This window comes from Balaenoptera acutorostrata, chromosome X, assembly GCF_949987535.1.
Source record: "Balaenoptera acutorostrata chromosome X, mBalAcu1.1, whole genome shotgun sequence".
In the NCBI taxonomy this organism is placed as follows: Eukaryota; Metazoa; Chordata; class Mammalia; order Artiodactyla; family Balaenopteridae; genus Balaenoptera; species Balaenoptera acutorostrata.
This window is the reverse complement of record NC_080085.1, coordinates 104,482,324-104,495,037: the sequence shown is the minus strand read 5'-3', so window position 1 is coordinate 104,495,037 and position 12,714 is coordinate 104,482,324. Positions and strand designations below refer to the sequence as shown.

The window sequence follows — 12,714 nt, the reverse complement described above, 5'->3', positions numbered from 1 at the left end:
CAATGCAGGGGACACGGGTTCGAGCCCTGGTCTGGGAAGATCCCACATGCCGCGGAGCAACTAGGCCCGTGAGCCACAACTACTGAGCCTGCGCGTTTGGAGCCTGTGCTCCGCAACAAGAGAGGCCGCGACAGTGAGAGGCCCGCGCACCGCGATGAAGAGTGGCCCCCGCTTGCCGCAACTAGAGAAAGCCCTCGCACAGAAACGAAGACCCAACACAGCCAAAAATAAATAATAAATAAATAAATAAAATTAAAAAAAAAAAAAAGAAAGCCCAGAGATAAACCCATGCACCTATGGTCAACTAATCTTTGACAAAGGAGGCAAGGATATACAATGGAGAAAAGACAGTCTTTTCAATAAGTGGTGCTGCAAAATCTGGACAGCTACATGTAAAAGAATGAAATCGGAACACTCCCTAACACTATACACAAAAATAAACTCAAAATGGATTAGAGACCTAAATGTAAGACCGGGCACTATAAAACTCTTAGAGGAAAACATAGGAAGAACACTCTTTGACATAAATCACAGCAAGATCTTTTTTGATCCATCTCCTAGAGTAATGGAAATAAAAACAAAAAGAAACAAATGGGACCTAATGAAACTTCAAAGCTTTTGCACAGCAAAGGAAACCATAAACAAGACGAAAAGACAACCCTCAGAATGGGAAGAAACATTTGCAAATGAATCAACGGATAAAGGATTAATCTCCAAAATATATAAACAGCTCATGCAGCTCAACATTAAAAAAACAAACAACCCAATCCAAAAATGGGCAGAAGACCTAAATAGACATTTCTCCAAAAAGGACATACAGATGGCCAAGAAGCACATGAAAAGCTGCTCAACATCACTAATTGTTAGAGAAATGCAAATCAAAACTACAATGAGGTATCACCTCACACCTGTTAGAATGGCCATCATCAGAAAATCTACCAACAACAAATGCTGGAGAGGGTGTGGAGAAAAGGGAACCCTCTTGCACTCTTGGTGGGAATGTAAATTGATACAGCCACTATGGAGAACAGTATGGAGGTTCCTTAAAGAACTAAAAATAGAATTACCATATGACCCAGCAATCCCACTACTGGGCATATACCCTGAGAAAACCATAATTCAGCAAGACACATGCACCCCAATGTTCACTGCAGCATTATTTACAATAGCCAGGTCATGGAAGCAACCTAAATGCCCATCGACAGACGAATGGATAAAGAAGATGTGGCACATATATACAATGGAATATTACTCAGCCATAAAAAGGAACGAAATTGGGTCATTTGTAGAGACGTGGATGCATCTAGAGACTGTCATACAGAGTGAAGTAAGTCAGAAAGAGAAAAACAAATATCGTATATTAACGCATATATGTGGAATCTAGAAAATGGTACAGATGAACCGGTTTGCAGAGCAGAAATTGAGGCACAGATGTAGAGAACAAACATATGGACACCAACGGGGGAAAGCGGCGGGGGTGGGGGTGGGGGTGTGATGAATTGGGCCATTAGGATTGACATGTATACACTGATGTGTATAAAATTGATGACTAATAAGAACCTGCTGTATAAAAAAATAAAAGAAAATTCAAAAAAAAAAGAAAAGCAAACTGCAGAAAAGTGTGAATAATATGACCCTGTTTTTGTAAAACTAACAGCAATAAAAATATTTCATGTACATGTAAAAAAAGAATTTACCATCTTAACCATTTTAAAATGCACAGTTCAATGATGCTAAGTATATTCACAGTGTTGTGAAACACATCTCTGGAACTTTTTCATATTAGTCTGAAACTATATACCCATTAAACAACAACTCTCCCTTCCCTAGCTAGTTCCTCATAAACACAATTCTACTTTCTGTTTCTGTGGATTTTACTAGTTTAGAGACCGCATATGAGTGGAATCATACAGTATTTGTCTTTTGGTGACTGGCTTATATTTTACATAGAATAATGTCCTCAAGGTTCATCCATGTTGTACCATATGATAGAATTTCCTTCCTTTTTAAGGCTGAATAATATCCCAATGTATGCGTAGACCACATTTTGTTTACACATTCATCCATTGATGGACATTCAGGTTGCTTCCACCTCTTGGCTATTGTGAATAGTGCTGCTATAAACATTGGGTACAAATATCTCTCTGAGACCCTGCTTTCAATTCTTTTGGATATATACCCAGAAGTGGGATTGCTGGATCATATGGTAATCCTGTTTAATTTTTTGAGGAACCTCCATGCTGTTTTCCACAGTGGCTGCACCATTTTACATTCCCAGGAGTAATGTACAGGGCTCCAATTTCTCCTCATCCTCACCAACACTTCTTATTTTCTGTTTTCTTTTTTTTTCCGATTTTTTTTTTTTTTGGCTGCACCTCGCAGCCTGTGGGATCTTAGTTCCCAGACCAGGGATTGAACCCTGGCCCTTGTCAGTGAAAGCTCAGAGTCCTAATCACTGGACTGCCAGGGAATTCTTTATTTTCTGTTTTTTGATAGTAGCCATCCTAGTAGTGATGATATTTCATGGTTTTGATTTGCATTTCGTCAATGATTAATGATGTTGAGCAAGTTTTCATATACTTGTTGGCTATTTATATATTATTTTTGGAGAAGTGTCTATTCCCAAAAAAGTCCTTTGCCCATTTTAAAAATTGGATTATTTGATTTTTGCATTGTTGTGAGCATATTTTTACTTGCTAATTTTCCATCTCTGTATCTTCTTTGGTAAAGTATATGCTCAGATCTTTTGCCTATTCTTAAACTGGGTTTGTTTTTATATTGTTGAGTGTTAAGAGCTCTTTATATAGTCTGGATATATATCTTTTATCAGGTATGTGATTTGCAACATCTCCCAGTCTCTGGTTTGTCTTTTCATTGTCTTAATAATGCATTGCCTTTCATGACCCAGGATCATGCAGCTTTTTTTCCTATATTTTCTTCTAGAAGTTTTATATTTACATTTAGATCTATGATCCATGTGTTAAGGTTCTTCTTTTTTTTTTTGCATAAAGATGAGCAGTTGTTCCAGCACCATTTGTTGAAAAGACGTTCCTTTCACCAATTGCCTTTGTAGGTTTGTCAAAAATCTGGGAATTCCCTGGCATTCCAGTGGTTAGGACTCAGCGCTTTCACTGCCATGGGCCCGGGTTGATCCCTGGTCTAGGAGCTAAGATTCTGCGAGCCACACGGCACAGCCAAAAAAAAAAAAATTAGTTGACTATAGTTTTGCACTTTCTTTTCTGTCTATTGCCTATCCTTGCATCAATACCACACTATCTTGATTTGACTATTATAGCTTTATAGTAAATCTTAAAATTGGGTAGTATGATGCTTCTTTGTTCTTTTTGAGAATTGTTTTGGTTACTCTAGTTCTTTGCCTTTTCATATAAAATTTAGAATCAGCTTGTTGGTATGTTCAAAATTCTTGCTGGGATTTTGATTGGAATTGTATAAAATCTAAAGATCAAGTTGGGGAGAATTGACATCTTAATGATCTTGCATCTTCCAACCCATGAACATGGCATATCTCTCCATTTATTTAGATCTTTGATTTCTCTCACCAGCGTTTTGTAGTTTTTCATGTACAGATGCTGCAAATATTTTGTTCAAATTTACACCTTCATTTCTTCTGGTGCTATTGTAAACCTTACCTCCTTTCAAACAAGGAAAATAATCTCACGGTGTATTTGCAAACTCGCTAAGCCTATTCTTATATAAACTCAGGCTGAAATTTCCATTTATCTCCTGACCCCAGGCCCTGAGCCCCAAGTCTGATTTGTCTCGTGGTGGCATTCTGACTCCCCAGAGCCAGTGCCTGAGTATTGTCCTTTTCTTGTTGACAGAAACTCTGATAATTACTTTTGGGGAAGGCCATAAAGAAACTTCATATTACATACTTGTGGTAAGGTCAAGGGGATGCATTAGCTCTTGGTTCAAAGGTCTCTGGGTAAACCAGTCTGGAATTGGCAACAGGCCTGGGAAGTGGGTGAGAGGCAATGACATTTCATTACAGTGACAATGATTAGAGTTAGGTGTACACAGGCCAGACCTGTAGTTCTTTTTTTTTTCTCAAAAAAAATTACACAAATCTGTAGGGTAACAGTCTTCTGCCCAAATATTTTAAGCCACTGCCAGTGAGTCCTAATTATCAAATATTTTGATTAAAACTTTGGACTTGACTTCTGTTACAGCATGCTTAATTGAAAAAATAAATAGATAAATCTTACCTTTTTTTAATATTATAACATCTGCCCTGCAAGCTCCCAATTTAGAATCAGTCTTACAACCTGCTTTCTCTGATCTTTACCCAAATAGATGAGTGTCCATATCTTATAAATTAGTGGAGTTTGACATTGTGAATTTATGGTTCCAGTATCAGCTGGGTTCTCACCACAGCTAGTTAATCCTTCTACTATGTGTTTTGGGTCAGCAAGTCTCCTGTTTCCCTCAGGAACAATTTAGAGCCTTCACCACTTTTCACAAACCTCTCTGCCTACAAGGCCTCTCTCTCCACAGATGATTTTCCTCCACAAAGCACCAAGAACATAGGGGCGCACTTTGTTACATATGCTCCCATCCTGTTCTCTCTCCAGTCTCAGAGGAAGAGGTGGCCCTCTTCCTGCTCAAGGCTAATCCACCTTTTATTCAATCAACTGATATACATTAAGAATCTGTTATATGCTAGATATTGCACTAGGAGCTTGGGACATAGTGGAGAACAAAGCAGTTCACATTCTGGGGGCAGGGGTGACAGACAAACAAGTGAACAAGAAAATTATCAGTTAAAATAGTGTGATGTGGGACTTCCGTGGCGGTCCAGTGGTTAAGACTCTGCACATCCCATGCAGGGGGCACGGGTTCAATCCCTTGTTGGGGAACTAAGATCCCACACGCCGCATGGCAAGGCCAAAAAAACCAAAATAGTGTGATGTGATAGAGAATGATGGTGGTCAGGGATGGACCCTGAGGAGGAGCCATTTGAGCCATGTAAGACCTGAAGGATGAGAATGAGTCAGCCAGGTGAGGATCAGGGGGAAAGCATTCCAGATGATGGCAATAGAAAATACAAAGGCCCTATGGAGGGATAAGCTTAGCATGTTGGAGGAACAGAAAGAAGGCCAATGTGACTAGATTGTAATGAGTGAGAGAATGAACAAGCAGCAAGAGGTGAGGTCAGAGGAGTGCGCAGAAGCCAGGCCGTGTGTGGCCTTGCGGGCCCAAATAAGGATTTTGGATCTTAAAAGTACAGTGGGAAATTATTGGAGACTTTTAAGCAGAGGAGTAACATGATTTATGTTTTAGACTCATTCTGGCTGCTACATGGAGAATGGCTTGTCGTTGGGAAGCAAGAATGGAAGCATGGAGACCAATGAGGAGACTAGTGTAGTAGCCCAGATGGGAGATGAGAGTGGTTGGACCGGGGTAGTAGAGAAAGAGTTGGGAAAAGTGAATGGAGATGTGTTTTGGAGGTTTTGTTATCAGGACTAGCTGATAGATTGTGGGGAATGAGGGGAAGAGGGAAATCAAGGACAGCTTCTTGATTTGTGGTCGAATAACTTGGGTGAATTGAAGTGCAATTTATTGAGATGGGGAGGAACCCCACTCAGGGGAAAGCCAAGTGCTCTGTTTTGGACATGTTATGTTTGAAATGCCTATTGGCTATTGAAGTGGAGATGTCAGGTAGGCAGTTGAGTATGTAGTTGGGCAGAGAGGTCCAGCTAGAGACAGAAATTTGGGAGTGTCCAGCACATTGATGTTATTCAAAGCCGTGAGACAGGATGAGACTCCCAAAGATGTAAGTGTAAATAGCAAAGAGAATAGGTCCAGAGATTGAATCCTGGAGCACTCCATCATTTAATGGTCAAGAGATGAGAAGAAATCAGCAAAGACGACTGAGTAGAAATGGCTAGTAAGGTTGGAGGAAAACACAGTGAAATATCCTGAAAGCTAAGAGAAGTAGGTGTTTTATATCAGACAGGGGCCAGTTAGAAAACAGAAACCACATTCAGAATTTTAAACAGGCAGAATTTAACATGAGGAATGGGTTACTTAGGTGAGAGCTGTTCTTCTTGGGAAGAGCTGAGAAGCCAAGGAGGGGGTGGTGAATTAACCCGGAAATTTAGCAACAGCAGGAAGCTGCTTCACCTCTACTGGAGGTAAAAGTAAAAGGTGTTGTTGCCCAAGTCCAAGATCAGGGACCACACAGCAGAAGCAGGAAGGCTGGCCCAGCAGGAGCTTGGTCCATGGAGGGAGGGCCTATCCAGTGGGAACCAGGGAGGACATACAGTCACTGATAGAGATGACACTCCAAACAGAGGGAAAGGAAGGGGAATACCCTGGCTTCTCCCCTTCTCCTGCTCTTTAATCTTAAACCAATGATTCCCATTGGCCAAATGTATCAGGAAGTCAGAGGGGAAGGGCAGCTGGGAAATGTAGTCTGTTCTACACAGCAGAGCAGGAGAAGAGGGAATGGCTCTGAGAGCAAATAGGCAAATGACCAGCACATGTAAGTAAGATGAGGACTTGGAAATGGCCATTGCATTTAGCAATGTGGAGGTCATTGGTGACCTTGACGAGAACAGTTCAGTAGAGTGGTATGAGCAAAAGCCTGACAGGACTGAGTTCAACAGAGAATGGGAGACGAGGAATTGGAGGCAGTGAACACAGACAACTTTTTTGTTTGTTTGTTTTTGGGAGTTTTGCTGTAAAAGGAAAGGAAAGAATTGGGGATGGTATGTGGAGTGGAAAATCAGATTGACAGTAGGTATTTTCAAGATGGGAGAAATAACAGCATATTTGAATGGTGATGAGGAAAATGCCAAGAGAGAAGTAAAAATTGATTAAAAAAACAGTTCCTGCAAGGAAAGAGAAGAATTACTGGAGTGATGTACTTGAGTAGGCAGGAGGGGCTGAGATCCAGTGCAGAAGTGGTTTAATAATAGGATTTGGAGAGAGTCATTCATAGAATCGTTATCACTTAAGTTTGGAAAAGACCTTAAAAATCATGTGCTCTAATGTCGCATATGCAGGAATTCCCTGTGCAGACTCCCAGACACATATTGGTCCAGCCTTTGCTTGAAAGTCTCCAGTGATGGTAAACTTACAATTTCCCAAAGAAGCCATTTCCATTTTAAGACAAATACAATTGTTAGAAAAAACTTTTCCTTTTCAGAACAACCAGATTCAATTAGTGCCTTGTTCTGAATTGGGTTTTGGTTTGGACAGACCAGCTAAAAGGGTCATTTTGGGGTCAGTTGGGAAAATATAAATATGTGGTATTAGATGAGATGAAAATTTTTTTAAATGGTGGAGACTGTTGGCTGAAAAAAGTTTGCAGAACAGCATGCAGAGTGATCTTATTTGGTGTATTATATATCTGCTCCTGTGTACTCACATACACACATAGAGAGATCTGAAAGGATATGCATTAAGATATTAACAGTGGTGATTTGGGTAATGAGAATGTGTCACTGAGTTCTAGCAAAACTTCAATAAACAGATAGTTCTTAAACTGTTTTAGGGAATAGAAAAAGATAACTTTTCCCAATTTTTGATATGAAAATAGGATAACTGATACCATACCTGACAGTGATAGCAGGAGAAAGAAACATATGGACCAATCTTACCTGCAAACATAGGTATATGGGCTTCCCTGGTGGCGCAGTGGTTGAGAATCTGCCTGCCAATGCAGGGGACACGGGTTCGAGCCCTGGTCTGGGAGGATCCCACATGCCGCGGGGCACCTGGGCCCGTGAGCCACAGCTACTGAGCCTGCGCGTCTGGAGCCTGTGCTCCGCAACAAGAGAGGCCGCGATAGTGAAGAGGCCTGCGCACCGTGATGAAGAGTGGCCCCCGCTCGCCGCAACTAGAGAAAGCCCTCGCACAGAAACGAAGACCCAACACAGCCAAAAATAAATATAAAAATAAAAGAGTGTAACCTAAATGTATAGCATCTTGGCTATAAATGATTATTGGCAATTTTAAAACAAACCCATAGGTATAAAAATCCTGAATATAGTTGTAAAAGTTCTAAATAAAATATTAACAAATAGGATCCAGATGAAATTCTAGAGGCATTTTCATTAATGTCAGGAACAAGACTAGGATGCTTGCCGTCATTGCTATCACTCAATATTATTCTGGAAGTTCTACCTCACTGAATAAGAAAATTGAGAGGTATAAATATTTAGAAGAAAGTGTCAAAATTATCATTGTTTTAATTAAGCTCTTTTGGATGTTAGGAACAGATACTCAAGTTGTCATAGTTAATAGGGATTTATTGTAAGGATACACATGGGAATAAGGAACTATGACTAGAAGAAATTTATTAACTATGATAAAAGGTATCTATAAAAAAATTATACAGCAAGTATCATACTTAAAAGCTTGCCTCCTGAAATTGGAAATGAGACAAGGATTCCCTGTATTACCATTTTGTTGGAAATCCTAGCCAGTGCATTAAGAGAAGAAAAAGAAACAAAAAGTTTAAAGATTTGGAAAGGAAGAAACAACACTGTCATCATTTGTAGAAAACATGATTGTGTACATAGAATATCCAAAAGAATTGAAGGATAAACATTTGAATAGATAAATGAATTTAGAAAGGTTGCTGAACATGTGGATAATATCAAAAATCAATTGTATTTCTGTATATAATCAACAAACAGTTGGAAACTTTAAAAATATAAACGTTGTCATAAAAAAATACCTAGGGGTAAATCTAGAAAAACACATGCAAGGCCTTTACATAGAAAACTATAAAAAATTAATGAGAAAAATTAAAACCTAAATCAATGGAGTACTAAACTGTGTTCACGAATTGAAAGATGCAGTATCTTTAAGGTGTCAAGTCTCTGCAAACTGATTTATAGATTCAATGAGACCCCATTAAAAAACCCCAACAGTTGTATGTGTGTGTGTAAGTGGGGGAGGCTTGACAAGCTAATTTAAATTATATGGAAATGAAAAGGTCCAAGAATAGCCAGAGCATTCTTGAAGAACTAGGTGGGAAGACTTGTTCTACTAGATATTATCTTTTTATATAGAGAAAGTAATTAAAGCAATGTGATATTGGCCCAGTGATAGGCAAATAGATCAATGAAACAATAGAGAGTCCAGAAACATCTGGACACATCCTGTAGAGATATAACAGATATACAACAAAGGTGTCACTGGTAAAGGATTTAAAAAAAAAAAAACTTTGCTGGGACAACTGTCTATCCATATGGCAAAAAGAAAACGACGACTACCTCATATCATCCACAAAAATCAATTCTAGGTAAATCATAGATCTAAATGTGCAAGGTAAAATATAAAACTTCTAGAAAATAATATAGCAAAATATTTTCATTATCTTTGGGAAATGAAAGACCTTTTAATTAAAACACAAAAGTACTAATCATAAAAGAAAAGATGAGGGACTTCCCTGGTGGCACAGTGGTTAAGAATCTGCCTGCCAATGCAGGGGACATGGGTTCGAGCCCTGGTCCGGGAAGATCCCACATGCCGCGGAGCAGCTAAGCCCGTGCGCCACTACTACTGAGCCCGCGAGCCACAACTACTGAAGCCCACACTCCTAGAGCTGGTGCTCTGCAACAAAAGAAGCCACCGCAATGAGAAGCCCACGCACCGCAACGAAGAGTAGCCCCCGCTCGCTGCAACTAGAGAAAGCCCACGTGCAGCAATGAAGACCCAACGCAGCCAAAAATAAATAAATAAAAAGTTCTTTAAAAAAAAGATGGATACATTTGATTACATTAAAATTAAGAGTTTCTGTTATTAAGAGAGTGAAAAAGCAAGCCACAGAGTAGGTAAAGATATCTGTAATGCAGAAAAGTATATACAGAAGCTCATAGCCAAAATATCTAAAGAACTACAAATCATCTTTTAGGTAACAGAGGGTTTGACTTTCGACTCTTTGGGGACAGTGCAGGCCCCAGATCCCCAAAGGGAAGCAAGGCCACTTATTCTTTTTGCCCCTGAAGGTAGATCCAGAGGGAGGGAGGGAGGTGGGAAAGAGGGACTGTGAAAGAGAATTTGCTATCTAAAGACCCTAATTGAGAGTTTTTTTTCCCTCAGAAGGACCAGAGGGAATAGGTGGCCACATCCCATCACGCCCTTCATCATAGCATCTCAAAGGACAAATGAGTGGAGTACTTTCTGGAGGTAGAAGGATGGACTGCGCAAACTCTAAAGGTCAATTCTTAATCTCAGCTCGCTCCTGCTGGCTCAGCCCTAAACCCAGACCGAGGAGGAGGAGGACTTTCAAGAAAGCCCCTGTCTGTCCTCCCAGTGATGCCTTTGGAATGGAGCTGCAGAGAGAGTGAGTTATTAATAGGCATTCCTGTGGGGCCTCCCCTTGAGTCCCAGCAGGGTTTAGAAGGCTGCCGTGCCGTGCAGCTGTTTTGTTTCCCCCGCTGCTAGGCACCAGACGCAGTCTCCACTACTTGCTCCTTCATTTGGACCTCAGCTCCTACTATGATCCCCCTCAGCTCAGTCCCCTCCAGCCACAGCGGTCTCCTCCCTGGCCCTCAAACCTGTCAGGCACATTCCCGCCCTGAGCCCTTTGCATTTGTTGTTCCCCTGCTTGGAACACTTTTCCCTCAGGTATCTGCATGGCCCATTCCCTCCCCTCCTTCAGGTCTTGACTTAAATGTCATTTTTCTCAGAGAGGTCTTTGCTGCCTGTTCTATCTAAAATTTCATTACCTCCCCATACCTCCTATCTTCCTTCCTTGCTTTCATTTTCCCCTAAGACCCTATATTTTTTTGTTGCTCATTTTGTTTGTTTATGGTCTGGCACTCTCACAGTGAGGATGGATTTTTTTGGGGGGAGGGGGTTACTTTTGTATCCCAGAGCCTAGTAGTTCCTGGTAATGCAGGAGATGCTCAATAAATATTGGTTGAATGAATGAATTAGATAAACATTTACCAAGTGCTGACAAGGTCCCAGCCTGTGCTGGGCACTGAGGGTAGGATGGAGAAAGATGCAGGCCTTGGCCTTGCCCTCAGGGAGCTCGCTGTCTCTGCAGGGAAAGAGCAACAAGGGAACAGGTCTGTAGAGACACCCCAAACAGGAGGCAGGACACTTGTTTGGTTCCTGCGCTCCTGCAGTTCCTGATGGGAACCTCACTCACAGCGGTTTGCTTTCCAGGCTTCAGAGTGGGAGCTGAACCCACCACCAGAAATGGGTCACCTGCTTCTTTCTGTTTGGCTCCTTTGAACCTGGGCCCGAGAAAGGAGTCCCTGTAACCTGTTGGCTGCTGCTCTGGAGCACAGCCATAGCGTCCCCACCCTGATGGAGGAACTCATCAGGATGTGCTGTGATTGCCCGTCAACTGCTCTGGGGCCAGTGCTAGAAGGTAAGCAGCTTGGAGCCGGGACCAAGTCTGTGCTGCTCCCGGCTCCAGCCTCTGTAGGTGTCCACTAGCCCAGTGCCTGCATCACACTCGCCGCAGAGCATGGGCGCTGAGGGCCAGACTGCCTGAGTCTGAATCCCAGCTCCGCCACTTAACTAACTAGTATAACTTCGGGCAGGTCACTTAATATCGCTTGTGCTTCAGGCTTTCCATCTGGAAAATGGAGACAATAGCAGTGCCCCTCTCGTCATGGTGTTACGAGAATGAAGTGGGTTAATATTTGTAAAGTGCTTAGAACAGTGCCTGGCATATGGTAAGTGCTTGGTCAGTAGACACATGCTAAATACTAGCTGTTGCTTGAAAGAATGAACTGCAACTGTGGTTGCCCCCCACCCTGTGCTGAGCTCAAATGGGAATCCCACATCTCTCTGCTGAGAGCTCTGAGCTCTGGGACAGCTCAAATCGACTGAATTTCTGGTAGTGGAGGGCACACCGCAGCACCCAGCCTGGCTGCCCTCAGAGCAGGTTTTTGTCTGTGTCCTCTTGTATCCTTTCCTGACTTGATCTCCAGTTCTGAACTGTAGCAGTGCTGGCAGCACCCTTGACATCACCAGTTTTCATCTGCTCTGCCGGGGAGCTTGATTACCCGCTCCCTCTCTGTTTTTGCATTCAGAGCACGGTGTCCTATCTCTTTGTGAAAATTCTTAGAGCTTTCTTATCATCTGTGGGCCAGGGCTGGGCTAGCCCACCAGAAGTCTCATCCTGGTGCAGCAAATGGCACTGGGCATGGTACCAGGGAAAATGTGAGGTCACAAGTGTCAGGTTACAAAGCCAGAGCATTCTGAACTTCAGCTGTGAGAGTAGCCCCGAAGCAGTGGACACGTGCTCTCCCGGAGGAAGCTGGGGGCCTGCTGAGCTAGGTGGGAGTCTAGGGCAAGCTGCTTCCTGGGAGTGGACTAGCCTACAGCAGAGCTTCTTAGCCTGGGCTCCATAGAGTTCAGGGTGAACTTCAGAAAGTCCTTGAACTCTTTGAAAGTAATATGTTGTGTGTATACGTGAGCAGGTGGGCATTTTTCTGTGGAGAGGATTCATTGGTTTCACCAGATTTTCAGAGGGGCCCAAGACGACAGAACAGTTAGAAATCACTAGTCTAGCCCTCAAAATGTGGGAGGCATCATAGCATTCTGGGAAACATACAATGTTGCCATCAGATTGTTTGGGTGCCGGCTCTGTCATGTATTCCTTGTGATCTTGGACAAGTCACTTTACCTCTTTGTGTCTCAATGCCCTCATCTATAAAGTGGGGATAATGGCACTACAGGCACACTTTGGAGATATTGTGGGTTTGGTTCCAGATC

The 12,714-nt window shown here is 42.1% G+C and overlaps 1 protein-coding gene across 1 annotated transcript in view; it reads left to right on the top strand.

The window, feature by feature from the left end:
• The window catches only part of STEEP1 (STING1 ER exit protein 1), a 54,670-nt gene extending 44,441 nt beyond the window's left edge, over positions 1-10,229 (top strand). The window contains exon 8 of the transcript XR_009006734.1: positions 10,078-10,229. The gene's annotated coding sequence lies outside the window, so the exon portion shown is untranslated. The remainder of the gene's footprint in view (positions 1-10,077) is intronic.
• Positions 10,230-12,714: the final 2,485 nt, after the last annotated feature.